Below are 21,312 nucleotides of genomic sequence, written 5' to 3' on the forward strand. Positions count from 1 at the left end.
TGATTGTGTTGTCCTTTTCTAGGGGATGATTCTATTCTTGGGGAAGTGGTGAATTTACTGGTGCTTGTGAGGATTGCTTTGAAACACTTATTTATTTATTTATTTATTTATTTATTTATTTATTTATTATATTTGTTTGTTTGTTTTGTTTATACATGCACTGGGTACAGTCAGAAGCGCGGGAAGGTGAGAGAATTCACCAGAGCCAGAGTGGGGAGCAGAGCAGGCAGAAGGACTGAAGTACACTGCTGAGGGGAGCAGCGGGTGGCAGGAGAGGTCTGCGCACCATGTGGGATCCTCCTCCGGTGGCCGGGGAGCAGCCGGGGATTGAACCGGCGCTGCAGAGGCCGCGGGCAGCTTTGCAACCCAGCGCTCAACCGCTGTGCCACCGGGGAGGCCCTGAAACACTTTTTTATATGTATATCTTTGCCCAGCCTGAGGTAACTGAGAGAACTAGGTTGAGCACATTTCCTTAAAGAAGCCAGGCCCTTGGAGGGAGAGTAGCTGAAGCAGTGCATCCTGGGGCTGGACATCTCTTTTTCAATCTGGATAAGCACTGTCTTTAGCAGAGCTCTTTGCTTCACAGCCTCATTTCCTTCCCTTCAGAAATTTCTCATAGTTGACCTGATGGACACTTACTCTATAGTATGGAGTGTCCCCACTTGGGTGTTTATTCTTTTTTTTTTTTTAAAGATTTATTTATTTATGCATACAAGAGCTGGGGTACAGGCCAGAGATGCGGGGGGGGAGAGGATTCACCAGAGAAAGAGTGGGGAGCAGAACAGGCAGACTGAGTAAAATACACTGCTGAGGGGAGCAGGAGGCGAGTCAGCAGAGGTCTGCTGCGCCAGGTGGGTAGGTGGGTTGCTCCCTGCCTGGCCCGGGATTGAACTCGTGCTGAAGAGACTTCGGATTGCTTCATAGTGCTGTGCTTAACCCCTTAGGCCACCAGGGAGGCCCTGGGTGTTTATTTTTGACCTGGTTTTTAACTGAATGTACCTTTCCTGGATTAAATAATCACATCCTGGAAAACATATATTTTGTGCAAAATCTTCCTTTCTTTTAATAACTTCTCAGGTCCTTGATTGTGTAATTTTGCCAACTGTTATGTCTCTCCAGCAGGGTTTACCTTAAAAATGTTAGCACAGAATTTTAAAATGAAAATATTTCCACAGCAACCACCTACTATTTGAGCTCTGAAATGATATACATTCGGAACTGTACTTTGGGGCACATCATTCCTAAATCCTATTTGATTTTAACAGTTATTTCAGACTCACTCGGCTCAGAGCCCACTCCACTGTTATGCTGGGTGGAAAATACCATCACGAGAGGCTGCTAGGGGTACCCTTGGCTGGATGGGGAGGAAGAGGAGGGACTTAGTTTATTAAGGTTGAACAACTGGGAAACAGGATGTTGCAATGCACTAGTTAACCCCAAATTCTCCTGAACATGAAGGATGTTATGAGTTGCTTCCTGCAGCTTCTTGGCCTGCAGCTCCCTCCTTCTTTGATGTTCAGAGTTTCATGGTGTTGAAACCTAATTGTTTTCTAACTGGTGGCTGAAGCCAAAAGACTGTTACAGGTGGTGTACCCTGGAGGGGGTTGCTGGTGAGGATAGATAGCCCCAGAGAAAATGCTAAAAAGTGGGGTGGAGCAACTAATAACATAAGTGACCAGAAGGGGGCACGGAGAGTCATTCAGCATTTAGGGATTCAGCATAAGGGGTCAGCGGAATTGGGCCCCCACCTCGTTGATCTTTCAGGAGGTTGTTCTGAAAGTGGAAGAGTTCAGACAGAGGCTTTGCAAGTAGCCAAGCAACTGAAACTGTTCCCGGTTTTGCTGCTGTTGGGGCCTGGTGGAAAAGGCGAAGACCCAGAGCCAGGCGTCTTACTGAGATGCGTAAGTGTGGTTGTTGTGTCATTGACTGCTGTAGCTGCTGTTTTGAGTTCAGACAGAGGCTTTGCAAGTAGCCAAGCAACTGAAACTGTTCCCGGTTTTGCTGCTGTTGAGGCCTGGTGGAAGGCGAAGACCCAGAGCCAGGCATCTTACTGAGATGCGTAAGTGTGGTTGTTGTGTCATTGAGTGCTGTAGCTGCTGTTTTGAGTGTTGCTTGTCTGGTGTTGTGCTGGGGCATCTCGGCAGCTCATGGAGCATCTCCTGTTGTGTCTTCTGCTGTCTTCATGAGTTGGAACCTGACCCATAGTCTGGCTGCTGCATGTCCACAGTGGCAGGAAGATGCCATCTTGGACACATGGCCTATTGTTCGGAAGAGGAGCTCTGTGTCCTCAGTGGTGGGAAGATGCCATTTTAACTGCTTTTCTTTAGGAATGAAACACTGGACAGGGTTTTGGGTGAGGTAAAAGGCCATTTTTGGCCTCAGTAACGCTTTGATTTTCCATGGTTTGTTAATAAATGCCTTTGTTGTTGTTCTTTGAGACTGAGTAGTCTTGCAATTGTGTGCAGGTGAAGAACTCTGACAGTGACTGGTAAACTATTTGGGCAGTGCCCTTGGCCAGTTTTAGTGCCCCCAGCTGCCCTGTATCAGTTTGTCTTTCCATCCTGGTGACATCTGATTTCCAAAGTTGAGGAGGTGGAGGCTGATGATTTTGAAAACATTAGCAAACCAGACAGAGGGTCTGCAGCAATAGCGGGCAGGGTGTGTGTGATGCCTATGTGGGCAACTCGTGTTGGGGGCAGGCTTCCTTGCCTTCTTCATTTACATTCCTTTCCCTCTTCCTTTCTTTTCCTCTTCTCCTCCTTTTCCTTCTCATCCTCTTTTGAAAAAGGTTCGGTGTTTTCACGTAGCTGTGTTATTAATGTGCAGGTCTGCTCCATCACACATTCTCCACTCACTGTCCCCTTAATACCCCCACTTAGGTATTTCTTAGACTCTGTCAGAACAGCCTGTGCTCAGAGCTCATTTCATGGACTCCCCAGTGGTCTGTACACACATTTTATGTCTCTGGGTATTGCTAAGGAAGATGAAGTGCTAAGATTATGGGATTTGTACTGGGTTACAGATTCACATATAGCACATGAAGTGGCGTGACAACTAATGTTCCCTGGTGCAATTTTTGAATTTGTTCTTTTTGCAATCTGCAGTTTGCAAGGAAATGCCTGAGTGGTTTTATTTTGGTCAGGTGGCAGGAGACAGGGATATCCTCTCCCCTCCCCTCTTTTCCCTTTTCTCTTTCCCCCCAACTCTCCTCCCTTCTCCTCCTCTTCTCACTGTGCCTAAGAGGCAGAACAGAATAAGAAAAAGTCTTCAGCCTTGGTGGGGCATGTGAGCTTATCACACTGCAGGGCCCTCCTGGTTCAATGATTGTGTGGGCTTTTTTTTTTTTTCCTTGTGAACTACATGTTTCCTTCTACAGGGCTGTTCAGTATTGGGAAGAGTTGATGTTTTTCCCTTGCCTGCTGCCTTACATGCCCTAGTGTGGGAGAGCCTGAGGTGGGGGCAGAGGTACCCTGAAAACTGGCAGAGAAACTGCAGTCATCAGTAGCCTTTCCCCACAGAATGCTGGCTGACCTCAGGACGGGAAGTGTGACATCTGGTCAGATCTATTTGTGTGCCATGATGTAATCAGCATGGATCCTGGCCACTTGGTTTATAACTCCTGGTCTGTCAATCCTGGTCTGTCAAGAAGTGTGAGTTTCAGAGGGTTGAAGGTGGCTTCATTATGAATGTCTCTTGACTGATGGAGAAAATATATACTGAGGTTGGCAGTGCTCCTTAATTAATTAAAATAAAACCCCCCTCTAATGATAATTTTTTTTATATCTGAATTGGATTTCATAAATCGCTGTTGACATAGTTTTATTTGCTAGTTAAAGGATGTGGGTGAAATATAATGGAGACTTGACTAGATGGGGGGCTCAAGGACAGGTGATTCTGTTGCAGTTCACTTCAGGGTCTCCATTCACTGGGGATGGCCTGGTTAATGGTAGAGGACTTGGCACAGCCAGGACCCTGCACTGAAAGTGTCCAAAAGCAGGTGCTGAAAGGGCAAGATGGTGGCAGAACTGGGCTAGAAGTGAGCATGGACTGGGCCAATGACCACCAGGGGAAAACAGTTGGGAGCTGAAAGGTCCCTTCAGGGCCTGACATTACAATGGAAAGTTCAGAGGTTCTCAAATTCTGGCAAACAGGACCTGTGTTTGTAGATGGGGGGCTTCACTCAGACACAGAGGCAGGTTATTTTTTTCCATTTGTTTTCATATATGAGTATCACATGTAAATGAAATCATATAGAGTCCGTCTTTCTCTATCTGATTTATTTCACTAAACATCATACCCTCTAGTTCCATTCATGTTGTTGCAAATGACAGGATTTCATCTTTTTTATAAGTGAGGTGGCGTGCCACATCTTCTTTATCCAGTCACAGGTTGTTTCCAACACTTGGCTTTGGTGAATAACGATGCCTAGAACACAAGAGGTGCATATATCTCTAAAAATTAATGTTTTTGTCTATTTTCAATAAATGAAATACCATGAGTGGGATAGCTGGAACATGGTATTTCCATTTTCAATTTTTTTTTAAATTTTTGATTTTTTTTTTTAATAGAGGCATGCTTTATTTATTTGTTTGCTGGTTTGTTTGTTTTTTTGTTTATACAAGCACTGGGTACAGTCAGAAGCGCGGGAGGGTGAGAGAATTCACCAGAGCCAGAGCAGGGAGTAGAGCAGGCAGAAGGACCGAAGTACACTGCTGAGGGGAGCAGCGGGCGGCAGGAGAGGTCTGCGCGCCATGCGGGACCCTCCAGCAGTGGCCGGGGAGCAGCCGGGGATCGAACCAGCGCCGCAGAGGCTGCGGGCAGCTTCGCAACCCAGCGCTCAACCGCTGTGCCACCGGGGAGGCCCTCCATTTTCAATTTTTAAGGAATAGCCATCACTTCTTGGCCTTTTGATTAAGATCAAGTGTAGTTCTGCTCTTATTCTTCGGTTCTGTTATTTGCTTGAACTCAAACCTTTCAGAGAGGGTTCACTATTCAAATTGTAGTTTGATCAGCTTCAAAAAGGTATTGCAGGAAATGCTACTTTTACAAATTTTGGGTAGAATTTTGTGGTCGGTAACTGGAAATGGCACTTGAATTTTTTTGCTCTTGTCTTATGCAGAAAGCTCAGTTCCAACCACCTACTGAGTAAGGATAGGGGCTCTAGAATATCAATTCTGAGGCACATATCTCCACCTAATACCTAAGGGAAATCTGGTTTCAACACCTCACAGCTATGTCCTTGAAGGTCTTTCTCAATATTTCATTTTACTATGTTGTATGACTTATTACATATATAATGTACATATAATCCAGTATTTTTCAATATATGTACATATTTTATCCAGTATTTCTACCATTCTGCATGTTAGGAGTAGAAACACTTCGGATATATGTTTAATTTACTATCTCAACTAAGAATGGAGCTAGGAATCAGTATTACTAAGTTCTGATGATTTTGATGCTTAGACTTGGACATCCAGGGAATCAGGGGTCCAAGATGGTACTGCTTTGTGGAACATGAGCTGGGGATTTATGATCCTAGTCTTTTAAGAGGAAAGGACAGAACTCACACTTCACCACAGATAGGGCTAGTCTTTTTAAGGTGTGAAAATTATTGACTTATCTTGATTTAAAGTAACTTCATTTCCATGTGTTCAATAATAGGCAGACCAGGGTTAGGACTGAGGACTAAGAGGGAAGATTGGTATAGGAGGAAATATGACACATGTAGGAAGAGAAATTGAGGAGGAAGAATACGAATGAAGACAAAAAAAAAGGGTGTTGGCAAGAAGGGTAAATTGGATAGTTTGAGGCAGAGAAAAGAGTAAGAAAGGACAGGGGAGGATGGGCACAGGGAGAATGCTGCATTCTTCTCTCCTGCTTTCTAGAAGGAGTGAGCTTGCTCCCCACAGGCTGCTGGCAGCAGCAGCCCAGCCTTGGTCTGGGATTGCACATTGTGGTAGCAGCTGGCAGGTGAGTGCCCTGAAGCAAAGCCTCTCCAGTCCCTTTTCTTCATTTGTCAGGACATGCCATGTCCCACTCAGACTGTGGAACCTGCTTCCATTTGGCCTAAGGGCAGTTCATTTTCAGCAGACACATCTTCCAGGAAGTAGTCAGTTGTTATTTTTCACAATTTCCAGTCACTGACTTTAGAACAAGGCTGCTGTCACCACTATATTTTCTTTTTTGATCTGGAGTGGGGGGTGCATTGGGGGAAATTTTCTACCAACAGTTGCTGTGTAGCAGGGAACATTGGTAAAAATCCAACATGCAAACATTTGTAATGAAAAAATTTTGAGAGTGTTCTTAAATGCTCTTGAAGACTGCAGACGCAATCTATCTGACTGACTTTCTGCATTCAAATGATCTGCTGTACAAGCTCTGCTCCAACGCACACAATTAATGTGGGACCTCAGAATTGTGAGATTGATGAATTACAATTAGTTCCTCTTTAAATAGTAATGTTTGGTGTTGGGTGCTATTTGGAAACTTCTAGCACCCTGATCTATTTATAAATTGCTTTTATAAGCATAGGAAGGATCTAAAGGCTGAAAGAGACCTTAGAAATGCTATAATGAAAAGAATACTTTCCAGTTCCAACTCTGAAACCCAATTGTTCGTGACCTTGAATAAACCACTTAACTTCTCAGTGTCTTATTTCCCTCCTCTGTAAAATAAAATGCTTGAACTGACTGAGGTTACTTCAGTTCTCATATGCCTGTATGCTCATACCCCTTTTCCCTCTCTGTTGTTTAATAGTGAGAAATGGAACCTCTGAGGCTTAAGCAACCTGGCCAGGGCTGCTCCCTCCTTTGGACCCAGCTGTGTAAGTCCTGTCATTGCTCTCCCAGCATCCCCCCACATGCTCTGGGGTGCTATGCTGTCTGACTCATGCTGGGCCCAATCAGCTCAAAATGGAGACCTTTGATGGGTAGGAAAAGGACCTAATTCCCAGAACTCACCATGTTGACTCTGGGGGTTTTTCTCCTGAGAGACTAGCATCTATGCCAGAGAACATCCTTCTCACCTTAGAGAGAATAAAGACTTTCCAGTCTGAGTATGGACACTATTCACAGGAATTTTTCATCTGCTAAGACTCACTCATTTATACCTTCAGGCTATTTTTCATCTCCTTCGCCTTTCTTTCTGAACCAAGACTAAACATACCCAAATAGGTGGGCCAGAACTTACTGTGTCAGACACTGGACTCAACACTAGCGCCCTGGCCCTACCCAACTGTGTCTCCTTCTCCTGTTTTCTATACGCATGATCACAGTTGAGGACCCAGCATATACCACATGATCCAAGCCAGATATCTATGTTATTTTTGATCATACCCTCTTCAGCACTCCACCACTGCCCACTGGATTAGCTTCCTAGTACTGACTCAAAGTACTTGAAACAGAAATATATTCTCTTAATTGATTTGTAGGCAAGAAATCTAAAATCAGGAGGTCAATAGTGTTGGAGGAAAGGAGATGCAAGGTCAAGAACCTAACTCACACGGGAAGGTAGGGGCAGAGGGGATTAGTGTAAGCCATTAACCCAGTTATAGAAACCAAGACCCTTAGGCATCAACTCCCAGATCAGGAGGCACAACACCCAGAAACTATCAGACTGCTATAGGGAGTATCAGGAGCACAAACCATGCACCCAAAAAGATAAGCCTCTCCCTGAAGATGATAAAACCTAATGCTGCCCCCACAAGGGGGCAGCACTCCCACTGCCCACCTGTGCCTATGCAGGTGCTTCTTTTCACCAACCCTCTCCATCTGCAGGGCAGCAGCTTCCTGCCTGCCTGTGACCTGTACCTGCCGGGGCTTCTCTTCACTGACCTCCCTCAGGGGAGGCAGCTCTCCTCAAGGCTGCCCACCTGCAACCATGAAGGCCTCTCTCAGCAAACTAAAAAAAAAAAAAAAAGAATAATCTGATTTCTGAAAGTCAGGGCAGCTCTTCCTGCCCACTTATGTCTATGTAAGTGTCTTTTACTGTCCTATCCCTTTTCTAATAAACCAGCTATTTAAATATAACTACCGTCTCATCTCTGTCTCATGGAGAAACTCACTCATGCTGCTGAAACAGGAGCTCTGGTAAAACCTTTCCCAGAGTGAACCCAAGGACCTCGCACTCCAAATCTGAGAACCCAATGAAATAGGGCCAAGCTCTCCGAAGATTCCAGAAGAGAATTGTTTCAGCCTCTCAATTTCGAATCATCTTGGCTTGTGGCTACGTCACTCCAATCTTTGTCTTTGTCACATTTCCGCCCCTGTTTCTGTGTCTCTTCTCTCTTCTGATAAGGACATCAATCATACTGGATTTAGTACCAACCACATTGAATAGGACAACATCTTAATTAGATTATGTCAGGACGCAAAGGAAATCATCAGTACTGCTCTGAGTTCCTTTAGGCTGACAAGTAATCAAAAAAGCATCATACAGACTGATAAGAGAAAAAGCCAATTAGAAGTTTAATAATAACATGTACACTTCCTTTATCACAAGAGAGACACAACCTAAATTATTAACTGGCCATTTTCAATAGCTTAGTTAAGAGGAGGGAGGTGGGGGAAGAAATGGAAAACCAAGGAATGCAAATGTAAGTTCTGCCTCCTCCAAGGAAAAGAGATAAGGAGATTAGGTCTCCCAGGAGAGGCTTTTACAAAGAGAAGTTAACAGATGAATATCAAAAGCAACTTCTATTCAACCTTTCAGAGTCCCTCCCATGAAATAAATCTCTTGCCAAAAAGAGTTACTTAGGGGTAGATTTTCTTTTTTTTATAATTACATATGCTCTGCAAGGAGTGTGTTTCCAAATAAGGTCATGTTCTTGGGTACTGGGAATTAGGACTTCCATATATCTTTTTGGGGACAAAATTCAATTCATGACAGCCTCTAGGCTTAGTTAATTCTACCTATCAACTATCTCTTCTGACCATCTTCTCTGCAGCATCCATCTTCTTTTAATTTTTCATTGCTACTCTCATAGTTCAAGGTCTTTTCTGGATACATTCAGAGTTTCCCAACTGTTCTGCTCCTCATCTCCCAACAACTTTGGGAGATTACATATTTTTTCTGTAAGACAGAATACTGGAAGAGGAATTAGTGGGGTAAGAAAGCTTATGTTTTATAAAATTAAAAGATACTTCCAGTGGTCCTCTAATAAGAGGTTTTGATTTGTAGTCATGTTAGCTCTGAGAGGTAACCTCCAAACTTGCAGACTCTGAATGGGTTCTGCCATGTACCTCATCAAGACAAAGCATACTCATAGTGTGAAAGAACTGAAATAGACCAGTGTTCATAAAGAGAGCAGAGAAGAAAGGATAACAGTTCCTCAATAAAATACCCAAAGTTACTCATCCCCCCATGGGTGAATGCCCAGACAAACAGGGTTGGCTCAAAACAGGGCCACTGACACCTAACATCTTGTCACAAGTCTAAGGTGCCTTCTGCTCAGAACCAAAGAGGTTCTGAAGCAGGTGCAGAAAGCTGGGATAAAAGGAGCAAAATCAAAGTACAAATCAAGGTGACTGTTGCCCTTGTCAACCTCCCCCATGTCTCTCACCCATGGATATTCTCCAAGTCTCCTAATTCCCTGGAGCAAGTCCAAAGTGGAGAAGGAAGGGAGCCCTTCTTCTGCATGTGCCTCTCCCTGAGCCCACCTGCTTTCTGTGCTATAGAACTTCACTTGGCCACTCAGCTCCACCCACCCTTAAGTAAGCAGGGTGGGGGGAAACTTGGTACCTCCCCTAGCGGTCATCTATGCAATGTTTATGTGTAGCCTTTCCCCATGTTCTTGCCAGCATAAGATTTTATCAGTCTTTAATTTTTGCCAAATCATCAATATTTGCATTTACATTTTCCTAATGACCTAGAACTCTGACGACATGTCACTGCTGTGCTAAATGGTGGGTGTGCCTGCCATCTCCAGTCAGTCTCCATGTCTTTAGGATCTCCAGTGAAAGAAGGCTCCAGTAGCTCGTACTCAAGTGCTGTGGGGGCACACAGCAGTCTCTCTTATGAAATCCCTTGTCTGAATAAGCATGCAGGTCGACATGCTCTTTACAATCAGTACTCTTGTTGTTAGTGGGCAGAATAAAGGGGTGTCCCAGGGGCACCCAAACATGCATGCTCAAAATAGTTTCTTCCATCCACTGCATAAAGACAGAACTTACTTAGTAAGACCACTAATAGGAAAAAAAACTTTAATAAAATTAGTGTACAATAGAGAAAAGAAAAAGAATATGGTTTCCAAATTTACCCATTCTTTTGTGGGAAAATGCCCAGCCAAATAGGGTTGGCCAAAGCAGGGCTACTGAGGCCCAAAAGCTTGCCACAAGTCTAAGAAGATAACTTCAAGCAAAGTCCTTTTCCAAAGGAAAGGACTCACTTTAAATTATTATTTTTTCTTTTTAAAAAAGATTTATTTTATTTATACAAGAGCTGGAGTACAGGCCAAAAGTGCGGGAGGATGAGAAGATTCACCAGAGACAGAGCAGAGAGCAGAACAGGCAAATGGACCGAAAGCGCTGAGGGGAGCAGCGGGTGAGACAGGAGAGGTCTGCCGTGCCATGTGGGTATCTCCCTGGCCAGGCTGGGAATTGAACTGTGCTGCAGAGGCTGTGGACAGCTTCACAGTGCTGTGCTCAACCCAATGCACCATCAGGGAGGCCCTAGATTATTTTTTGAAATATGTTCTATGCATACTTTTCTAACAGATTCTATTAGCTTTCTTTTTTTGCAATCCCACAATGCCTTTTACAAGTGTTCCAAAAGACGAGATGGTAAAGGCAGGAAAGGAGGAAGGGAGGAGGGGAGGAAGGGAGGGAGTCATAATGGGAATCCTGAGGACTGTGCAGAGGTGAGGCTGTGCAGGGGTGAGATGCGGAGGACTAAACTGTTCATTCTCAAGACAACTCTTTATATAAAAGAGGTCACTGTTATTTAAATATATCTTTCAGTGAAAATCAAAATCAACAAAAAACTATGAACCAGAGACACTTTTTGGGGGGTGGGGGGTGGGAGGGGAGGGATTGGGGTCAGAATGGGGGGTTTGCAATTGTATGGGGGAATATAAAAATAAAATTTATTATTTAAATTAAAAAAAAATGAAGAGAAGTAAGATGCTATAACCTGTCCTTTTTCTACATTTAATTTTTCAAGGTTAATCTTGAAAAGATTAAGAGGTTGATACTGAAAAAGAAAATCACCATGACCAAATATATTATGATCAAAAACCCTTGTGCACTTGCTTATGGAGACTAATAAACAGTCTCAGAAATTACCTAAAATAGAAATTGAAATCCCTTAAATTATGTACAGTGTTAAAAATGACATAGTTCTCCATCTTAACTCATTGGAAAACAGACCAGATGGTTATATAGATTAAAAAATAATAATAATAAATAAATAAATAAATATATCTTTCAGAGATTGTATTGCAAAGCTGACTCTTGCTTTAATAGGAGATAGTTTTCTGATTACTGACTGCAAGACCTCTGAGCTGGTTTTTGTCTTCAGTAATGGCACAAGGTACTCTTCGAAGTTTTTCAATTCAATTCTATGCCCAATGGCTATCTGTAGCCAAGGAATCAGATTGTATTTCAAGAATTGGTCAAGTGCTTGAAAGTGGTGGAGAGATAGCCAGAACCACGTGACTTGTGACCCTAACTACAGGCCTGGAGCCTGTTTTGTCAGCTGGTTCTTGGGTTACAAACTTTATTGGAGCCTAAGCTCCAGGGAAATGAAGATGAGCTAATGCTTTCTTCTCAAAAAATTAAACTGAATTATCAATTTAAAAACCCACAATCAATGAGAACAGACAACATATCATACATGTCCAATACCTGGAAACAACACAAATCATCTCATGGGTTCTTCTTGGCCTGCATGAGTAATTAACAGAACATCAGACAGGTAGCAAAGGAAATGCTGCCAAGAAGCTTATTTCTGGTCAGGGAACCAAAACTGATACCTCATCCTAACTGTCCTCCAGAGGATTTCTGACAACCCTGGCTTATATTCAGCAGGAATCCTATTAAATCCAAGGTCCAGTTTTGTCCACAAGAGAATCTGCTTCTGGGAAAATTCTTGCTTTCATGATGTAAATGGGACAGACCCAACCCTCATGGACCTTGTCCTTTTCCCCTTGTTCATGCCGGAATGTGGATGTGAGGCCTGTAGGTGCAATAGGTGCCTTGAGACTAGGAGACAAGAGCATGAGTATGAAAGTAAGGATGCTAAGAAGGATGGATCTGAAAAGATGGCATCACTGGGCAGCAGCCCTAGCCCTGGCTGCTCATTTCCGTATTTACTGCCATCTGAGAAAAATAAAATTGTTGTTCATAGTTTTGTGCATGGATTTTTCTATTACTTGCTGCCAAAAGTATTCCTAGCTGGTGTAGTAAGTATGTCAGATTCTCAGATGTTTGGAAATCGAGATGAAGGGCAAATACATTGATGGACAGAATTTAGAATACATTTATTTATTCTTCCACTAGATATTTATTAAATATTTTACCAGGCAGTGCTAGGAAGGGACTGAAATGCTATTAAAAAGATAAAACTCTACAGGGAGTCATGGAAAAAATATGCCACATTTATATTCCAACGATCAAGTGCACACATACAGAACTGAGTTGACCTTGCTCACTCAAATGTCTAATAAAAAGACTGGCTGGGAGTCCAGCAGACTCCCACTGAGTACAAGCCCCCCAACCTCCCCTCTATGTAACAAAGTAGGTCGATGCTATTATCCTGTTCATTGCTCCAATTTTCAGGCCATACCTAGAGCAATGTGCTCATTGCTGACCTATGATTTTTAGGACACTGGCAAAATAGATAGTGTGGAATGATTGGGAGATTTGGCCTTAGAAAAGAAAAGAACAGGTTGCTTGGGTGAGATCTGATGCCTGCCTCTGCAAATGCGCGGGTCTCTGGGGGTACCCTTAGCGCAATGCTGAGTGTGCCTTTTGGCACAAAGCTGAAATTGGAAGGTTATTATGAGGAAGTTGCATAAATTGTTACTGCACCAAGAGGGAGATGATTGCTAAGTTTCTTTCTTGCCCAAATCTCTATAAAATAAAGTATTACATGATTAACCAATCAGTTAATACATTCATTTTTTATGCATTTTATTCTTCCAGACATCTCAGGGTCTGTGGAACTTTAAACACTGTTACTGTTTCTCTCAGTCTTTGGGTGAGGAGCCCTGCTTCCCTCTATAGTTCTGTCCTTGGGGGTGTGTGTGTGTCTTTTTCCTTTTCTATATCTGGACATCCCCGTGGTTTAATATTCAGGTTATTTTAAGTTACTACGTCCTCTTGGATAAGAAGAGTATTACAGAGATTCCTTTTCTGCTTTTACATACATATTTGTGACCTTGAAAACCTTTCTTTTACCTCTGTTTTTTTCCCATATCAGGGCATCTTTTCACAACTTAAAATCATTTTATCCTGTATCTGATTGCCAGGTGAACCTTCTTTAAGCACCATCTTATTTATTTTATTTTCCTTCCCAGAATTCTCTAATGCTTTCTGCTGCTGACAGGAACAAAGTCAAATTCCTTATCCTTGCATTTACCGAACCATCTAATCATCTCTCAGTTTCCTCTTCCTGCCTTATCTCAGACTATTCTCCTAAAATGTCTTACTCAGGTTAAGCTGATCTTCCTGGTGTTCCTGAAACACATTGCATTTTATTTTTTTTAATCAAAAACTTTTAACATGTTTTCTGCCTCTGTTTTTTTTTTGTGCTTGCTCCATTTTCTCCTATTGTCCCTGACAGTGACCCAAACCCTAGTAATTTTGCCAGATGCAGCTCAAGAAACCCTTCCTCTGTGCCCCCTGGCCTGAAGCACTGTTTCTCAAAGCAGTTGAGATTCATTCATTCAGTTCCCCACAATGAGAGATCAGGAATGCATAGTACATTTCTCTATATCCTTCATTATATAAGAGCCCCATGATCTTTAATGGGACTCAACAAACATGATTTTCTTCATGTGGCTGACTGGAGGGTGGAACTAGAGGGAGACTTAGAGATCTGACCGGTTAGCTGATTGATTAATGGAGTCTGAACTAAAAGGGCACTTAAGCTTTTGAGAGTGGCGATGGAATCAAAATAACAGATTTTCACTAAGGTGATTTTATTAGTGTATATCATTGAGGCTGATTTATAAAGAAAATGTTACAGCGTGGGATAACAGTTTGATACAAAAGTAAATCTAAAACATGGCTAAACTTAACCTGTGGAGAAATCTTTCCACAGACTGGTGGCCTGTCAAAGTTTAAAGGCTCATCTATTAAGTAAGACTAATTTTCCTGATTTCATATGCAGTGAAGCCCCAGAGGGTCAATTCTGCATGATTTATATTTTCTACATGCAGCATCACCACATTCCAGCAGGTGGAGCTGCTCGTCTACAGAAATTTTTCATGAGTTGCTCAACAGCTATAACATGACTTACCTGCTTTACCCCCACCCCATTGTTCCCTCAAAGGCCTGACCCAGAAAAGTGATTTGAAGTGGAAATAGGGATTGCTTGCATTTATTATGTATTCTTTGAAAGATAAATGTTTCAAAGAGCCGGGTTTCATTTTATTTTCATGGCTCTTATTTTGACATTTCTGACATTGGAAACCAGGTTCTTCATTATGATCTCTTCATTATGAGCTCTTCACACACTGAAAGGGTCTTTCAGATATTATAATATTAGATATTATAATCATCTTAGACTGATAGGGCTTGCGTGGGCACCTTTCCTTTCTTATGGTGAAGATCTTACAGACCAGACCCATGTCATAATAGTCATGTCATAGCCATGTCCTGAGTAGCCAAGGTCATTCATAAAAGTCAAAGGCAGAGCCATGAGTCAAACCCAGATTTCCTGTCACATCTTCACTGTCCCATCCTTTGCTGGGAACTCCCAAAATGTGTGAGAGAATAAAACTGGGGTTTTGTACAATTTGTCTTATTCTTTCATATCATTTGGCTTGCAGTAACCCTCCAGTATTTGTTGAACAAGTGAAGGATGGAAGGGGATGAAAAAAGAAAGGAAGGGAAGAGGAGGAGGGAAGCAGCAGAAGAAAGGAGGGACATAAGGGAAAGAAAGGGGGAAAGAAAAAGAAAAGGAAAGGCAGAAGGAGGGACGAGGAAGAGCACAAGCTCTGGCAGTGACTTGAAGCTGTTCTGATCACCGGTGACATCTGGTAGACCCGGAGATGCTTCAACCTGGTGTAGAGCACGCAGAAATAAGATGTAGAACACTGGCTGGTGAACTGGATCCTTTTCTTAGTCTCATTTCATCTTATTCTGACACAGACAATAAATATTAGAAGGTGACTTTGGCATCTCATGTCTCAGTGAGGATAAATTTCCTCCCACCACTTGTGTAGCACAGGAGCCGGCAGGCACCGGCGCCTCCTGTGTTCCCTCTGCTGACATCATGGAAACTGCCCATTCACGAGGGTAGTCGGAGCATGGAAGGTTTTGGGAACAAGTCCATATTCAGAATCAGAAAAATTCCAGGAAATCCAAACACATGGGTTTATTAGATTCATGTCTAGAATGAGAATTATTGCTCTAAGTGGAGGCAGACCAGAAGAGGCTGTGGCTTGAGGCAGGAAGTGGCCTCTCCTTTTTCTGACTCAAAGAGAAATTATTGCTCTTCTTTCTTTTTTTTTTTTTTTTAATTTTTTTTTTTATAGAGGCATGTTTTTTATTTATTTATTTATTTGTTTGTTTGTTTATACATGCACTGGGTACAGTCAGAAGCGCGGGAGGGTGAGAGAATTCACCAGAGCCAGAGCAGGGAGCAGAGCAGGCAGAAGGACCGAAGTACACTGCTGAGGGGAGCAGCGGGCGGCAGGAGAGGTCTGCGGCCATGTGGGACCCTCCTCTGGTGGCCGGGGAGCAGCCAGGTATCGAACCGGCGCCGCAGAGGCCGCGGGCAGCTTCGCAACCCAGCGCTCAACCGCTGCACCACCGGGGAGGCCCTGCTCTTCTTTCTTTTGATTAATCTATTCTAGAGGCAAAGTCTAATTACTCAGTCTTATTTCTGTGCTTTTCCTTCACACCCAGTCTTTCTGTGGCAATGCATTAAGCCACAAATCTTTCTTGACCTAATCACCATCAAAACACAATTGTCCTATGTCCCATTCTTTCAGAATCTTGCTAATTGACTGAATGGATTGATCTGAAGTGATAATTCTTATCTTAGAGGACATGTTTGAATTTTTAACGTGGGATTCCTGGACACATAATACTTTAGCTCGGGGGTTGAATCTATTCAGCTAGTCGAGGTTTCTGGCATTATATCATGTGAGGAGGTATGTTTGAATTGCTTCTGTCTTCCACTTGGTTGCCTGCCATTTACACCACCTGGGCAGCCTTATGTTCTTGAAAATGCATAAAGAGATTGTAAGAAAATCATTCATTAGTAAACATGATTGAGGACATGCTAGGTGCCCACATGGTGGCCAGTAGGTCTGTGCCTTTAGTAAAAGGAAGATACAGGCGAGGATTTTAGTGGTTACAACACAGTTTGTTAAGAGCTGGGGGTGGGGAGAGAAGGGCAGGAACTAGAGAATTTGTAGGGAGGGAGGTTGAGGCAAATGGGGCTGCCCAATGCTGATGGAGGGAGAGATAAAGGACTCAAGGGTGATGTCCAGTTTTGTTTTGCAAGCTAGGGAGGTAGAATGAAAAATAACCAGGAACATAGTCATAGGGGAGCCAGAGTGACACATACAAAGTGTGTGTGTTTGTGTGTTTGCTTGAGGAAATGTGAGTGCATTGGGGGATGGAGATTTCAGTTTAGGGGACTAATGACTTTGGGTCTAAAGAAAAGCAAACCTCAGGAGACCTCACTGTTACCAACCAGGAACACAGCACACATCACAATCTTTGTCACAGTCATAACATATCAATTATTAAGAGGCCATGTGGGTTTTCTCTTTACCCTATAAGGAGAACAAGTACGTATAGTTCTTCATTTCAAGCTCTTGTGACTAAGGAGAAGCATATACATGAGGACCATCAGTCAGCTGAGCACACATGAAGCCCAAAAACAGAGTGTCAGGAAGCAAGAGAGTTCCCGTGGGAGCCTGTGGGAGCCTCCCTCTGCCCCAGGCGCCTCCAGCACTGGGCTGGGGCTCACTAACGGGCTGTCATGCTGCAGACATATTTTACTCACACTTCTTGGTGACTGGGAAATGATGTCTTGCTTTGTCATCTACAAACACAACTTTTTAGCAGGCTCTAAGGCATTCTTGTCTCAGCAGTTCCTTGGAGTTCATGGTGATTTGAGAGCTGTTCTGGAATAATCTGTAGCACCATCTCTGTGCCATCTCTCTAGAAACCATTGACTTTCTAGTCTACTAGTATTCTGCTTTCGTCTAAAAAAAAAAACACACAAAACAACAAACCAGTGAGTAGAAAAATGGAGTTCTCTGTGTGCCCCTGAAGGCTTTGCATGTAGCTTTGGGCAGAGGAGGAGGGGATGAGAGTTCTGCTGTCATGTAATGCTCTGAATATGAAGCACATTCCACAGGAGTGGGAGTGATAAGACTCTTCAAAGATTCTCTGGAACTCACTCTGGGACTTACTAGTGATGATAAAGAAGCACTAGTGTCTTATTTCTTTTTTCTGAGAGTCCATACTTTTGGTGGAAGAGAGCAATATATTACTTAGAAGGAATTGATAATAATGATGAGTAGTATAGTTGGATCAAATTAAAGTAAATCGCAGTACTTTAAGGCTATTTTATTAAGAAAGCTCAGCAATTTTGTGTGTTTGGGAAACCCATGATACTTTTTCTTCCTTGTGGAACATCACTGGCAACTGAACGGTCCAAGAACTCCCAGACCTTCAGTTTAATAGAGCAACATCTATAGTGTCTCGTGACTATTTCAGTGATCTGCTCTGCGGCAGAGGAGGTCTGTGCGCCATGTGGGACCCTTGACCGGCGTCCGGGGATCGAACCGGTGCTCTGAGGGCAGCTTCGCAACCCAGGGCTCAACCGCTGTGCCACTGGGGAGGCCCCATTCTCTTTTCTCATGCTATAAACCTTTAGCCACATCAACAGTGCACTTGAATGCTTTGAGGCAGAGCGTGGGTTAATGTATTTGGGATGAATGTGAAGACTTGTGGGCATGGGAAAAAACAACGGCTGACTTTGGGAGGCAGCTGCCATCTGGGTTCCAAGCACAGAGCAGAGTGAAAAGCCGGTTACCAGAGGTGCCGTGGGTGGGCAGAGGAGGGTTCTGATAGGTCAGACAAAGCATCCTGGAAATGCTAGCTAAATGACACTTGGAGGGTGAATGGGCTTACCCAAGTGTTCCAGGTTACATTGCTATAAACAAATCATCCCAGAGCTAAGAGTCTTAAAGTAGCCAGTTCATTTTGCTTGCAATCTGGAGGGCCAGGAGATTAGGGGCGTGTGGGATTGGGCAGGTTTCACCTGGAGTCTTTCACGAATTTGCTCAGATGGTGGCAGGGCTGAGTTGTGTACGGGATTGCCGTCACAAAGTGCCACAAACTGGGTGGTTTAAAGCAACAGAAATTTACTCACAGACCTGGAGACTGGAAGTCCAAAATCAAGGTGCTGGCAAAATCATTTTTTGAAGACTTGTGATGCCTCTTAGTAGATGCCGGTGGTTGCCAGCCATCCTTGGCATTTCGATATACCCCTCAGTTTGACCTTTACTGTTACCTGGTGTTCTCCCTGTTTCTTAACAGGTCATCCTCACTTTGTGTTTGTACTATGTCCAATGTTAACTCATCTTAAAAGCATTAGTGTTTAGATAGGTTCTTGGACTGTAGTTATTAGATAGTCATCGGACTATCTAGTTTGACTTCTTAATTTGGTTATAGCTGTAAGGTCGTATTTCCAAATAAGGTCATGTTCACATGTTCCAGAGTTTAAGACTTGAACATATTTGGTGGTGGTGGTGGGGGGGGGGCTGGGGGTGGTGGGAAGTTCAAGCCCTAAAGGCTAGTCAGGGCTGGACATCTAAGATGGTTCATACTCCCGGCTAGCAGTGGAGTTTGGTTGTCATGAGGAGCTCAGCTGGGCTGTGGACCAGAGCACCAAAGTGTGATGGTCAGAGAGTCACTGAATTTCATACATGGTGGCTGGTGCCCCTCCCACATCTGTTCCTGCAAACATCCTGAGAAGCAGGAGGCAGTCTCATGGCTTTGCCTCAGAAATCATACAGCATCACTGCTGCCCTAGTCTATTGGTCAAGGAAGCCATGAGCTGCCCAGATTCAAACAGAGGCAACTTGCATCAGTTCTCAAAGACGAAATAGCAAAGAATGTGTGGATGTTTTGAACAGTTACCGATGAAGTAGATGGGACTGGTGATGGTATTCATGAAAAGCAAAACTGAAGGCCTAGGAAAAGGCCAGATCAAGGGCACTTTGCAATTTGCATGGAATTGATTTCTGTGTATTTGCTCAAATTTGTATGAAATTTTAAAGAGAATACACAGACAATGTGATGGGCATGGGCATGTAATTTTCTGTAAAGGTGTCATTAAACTCAGGAGAAAAAGATTCTTCCCTCCTTCCTCCACTATTTTTTTTTATTTCTCTTTCTTTATCTCTGCCCTCTCTCCTTCCATTTCCTTTTCGTTTTCTTTGGAATCCCTGAGCATGTAATAGAAGCATTAACTTTTATATTAGCACATACATAAATATTTGTAGCATTTCATAATACAAATCCAAATTGAGTGCTATGTCTATATCGTACTCATGATCCTTATAATACAAATAAACAGTATCTTAATTCATGAATTAGTAAATTGTTATTCTCTAGCATGCTTTATAACACCAAACAAACATGCATAATTTAGAGTTATATAAATCTAATCACTAATCGGTTTAGTTACATGGTTTCAGTTTAAATAGCAAAGCTATATAGAAAAGTCAAAGAAGGAAATACCTCAAACATTCAAGGTGGTGTGGCATTCTGGGGTGTTTTTTTAACTTCCTTGTTAATATTTTTCCGTATTTTCCAAAATCACCTCAACAGACAAATAGCACTCAGGAAATAATAAATGATTAAAAAGTTATGGCTCTACTTTTGCTTAATTTTTTGGTAAAAATGTAGAGATAATATGTTATTTTATTTCTCAAATACTGAAAAATCAATGCTTACTTTAAGGCTTTGTATAAATGGAGATAAATTATTTACTTTCAAATAGAACATGGGTAGGTGGTCTGGGGAGCTCCGTTAGAGGTTGTGTTCAGAGATTGTCTTTGGGAAGAAATGTCATCTTTGTTGAGTCCTAACAAAAAGAAGCTAGTCAATAAAGAGATAAGCTGAAGAGAAAACAGCAAGTTCAAAGGCCCTGGGGCTACAAATATTTTCAGCTTGACCTTGGTAAAGATTACTGGTAAAGATTTACTTGGTAAAGATTACTGTGGCCAAAACAGTAAGTGGTTGGTGAGCATCTGGGATGAGAATGGCAAGTAGAAGATGCCAAATAATGTAAGTTCTCTAAGGCAGGGGTCAGGGAAATTTTATGTAAAGGGCCAGTTAGTAAATATTTTGGGCTTTTTGGTCTATACATTGTGGTAATTATTCAACTCTGCTGTTGTATGAGGAGCAGTGAGGACAACATATAAACAAATAACCATGGTTAGGGCTGAATAAAGTTTATTTCTTAACCTGTAATTTGAATTTCATGCCACTTTTAATGTGTCATGAAATTTCCTTTTGCTTCTTTTCAACCAGTTAAAAATGGAAAATTTGATCTTGTGTCATGGGTTGTGCAAAACCAAGCAGTGTGCCAGCTTCAGTTCATGGGCTATGGTCTGTTGACCCCTTCTGGAAGACCTTGATCAGATGTAATGATTTTTTTCCTAACAGCAATAGGAATTTGTTGAAGGATTTTAAGAGCATGTGCTTGTGACACCATTCCATCCAGACTTTTAAAAAATTTGCAGATGTGTGGGGAATGAGGCTAGAGGGCCACAAATGAAGACAGAGCTAGCTGCACATCAGGAAGCTGGAGAGCTTACCACAAGATGGTAGTGGACTAGGTGAGGGTATTTGTTAGACGGACGGATCTGGCAGAAGAGACCTAAGAGGATTCCAGTCCCACTGGGTAGCAGGTGTTGCTACTTCTGATTTGAAGTCAAGTGCAATCTCCATTGTCTCTCAAATACTGAGCTTGAAAGTCGCATGAAGTTCTTGCCATTCTTGTCCAATTTTCCAATAATGTCATTGTCCTCACAAAGCTCCTGTTACCTGGATAATTAATATACTCACAATTGAAAAAATTAAATTGCTTGTAATGTCTGATTTGTCATATTTT

Source organism: Talpa europaea, assembly GCF_964194135.1.
Source record: "Talpa europaea genome assembly, chromosome: 2".
Taxonomy (NCBI): domain Eukaryota; kingdom Metazoa; phylum Chordata; class Mammalia; order Eulipotyphla; family Talpidae; genus Talpa; species Talpa europaea.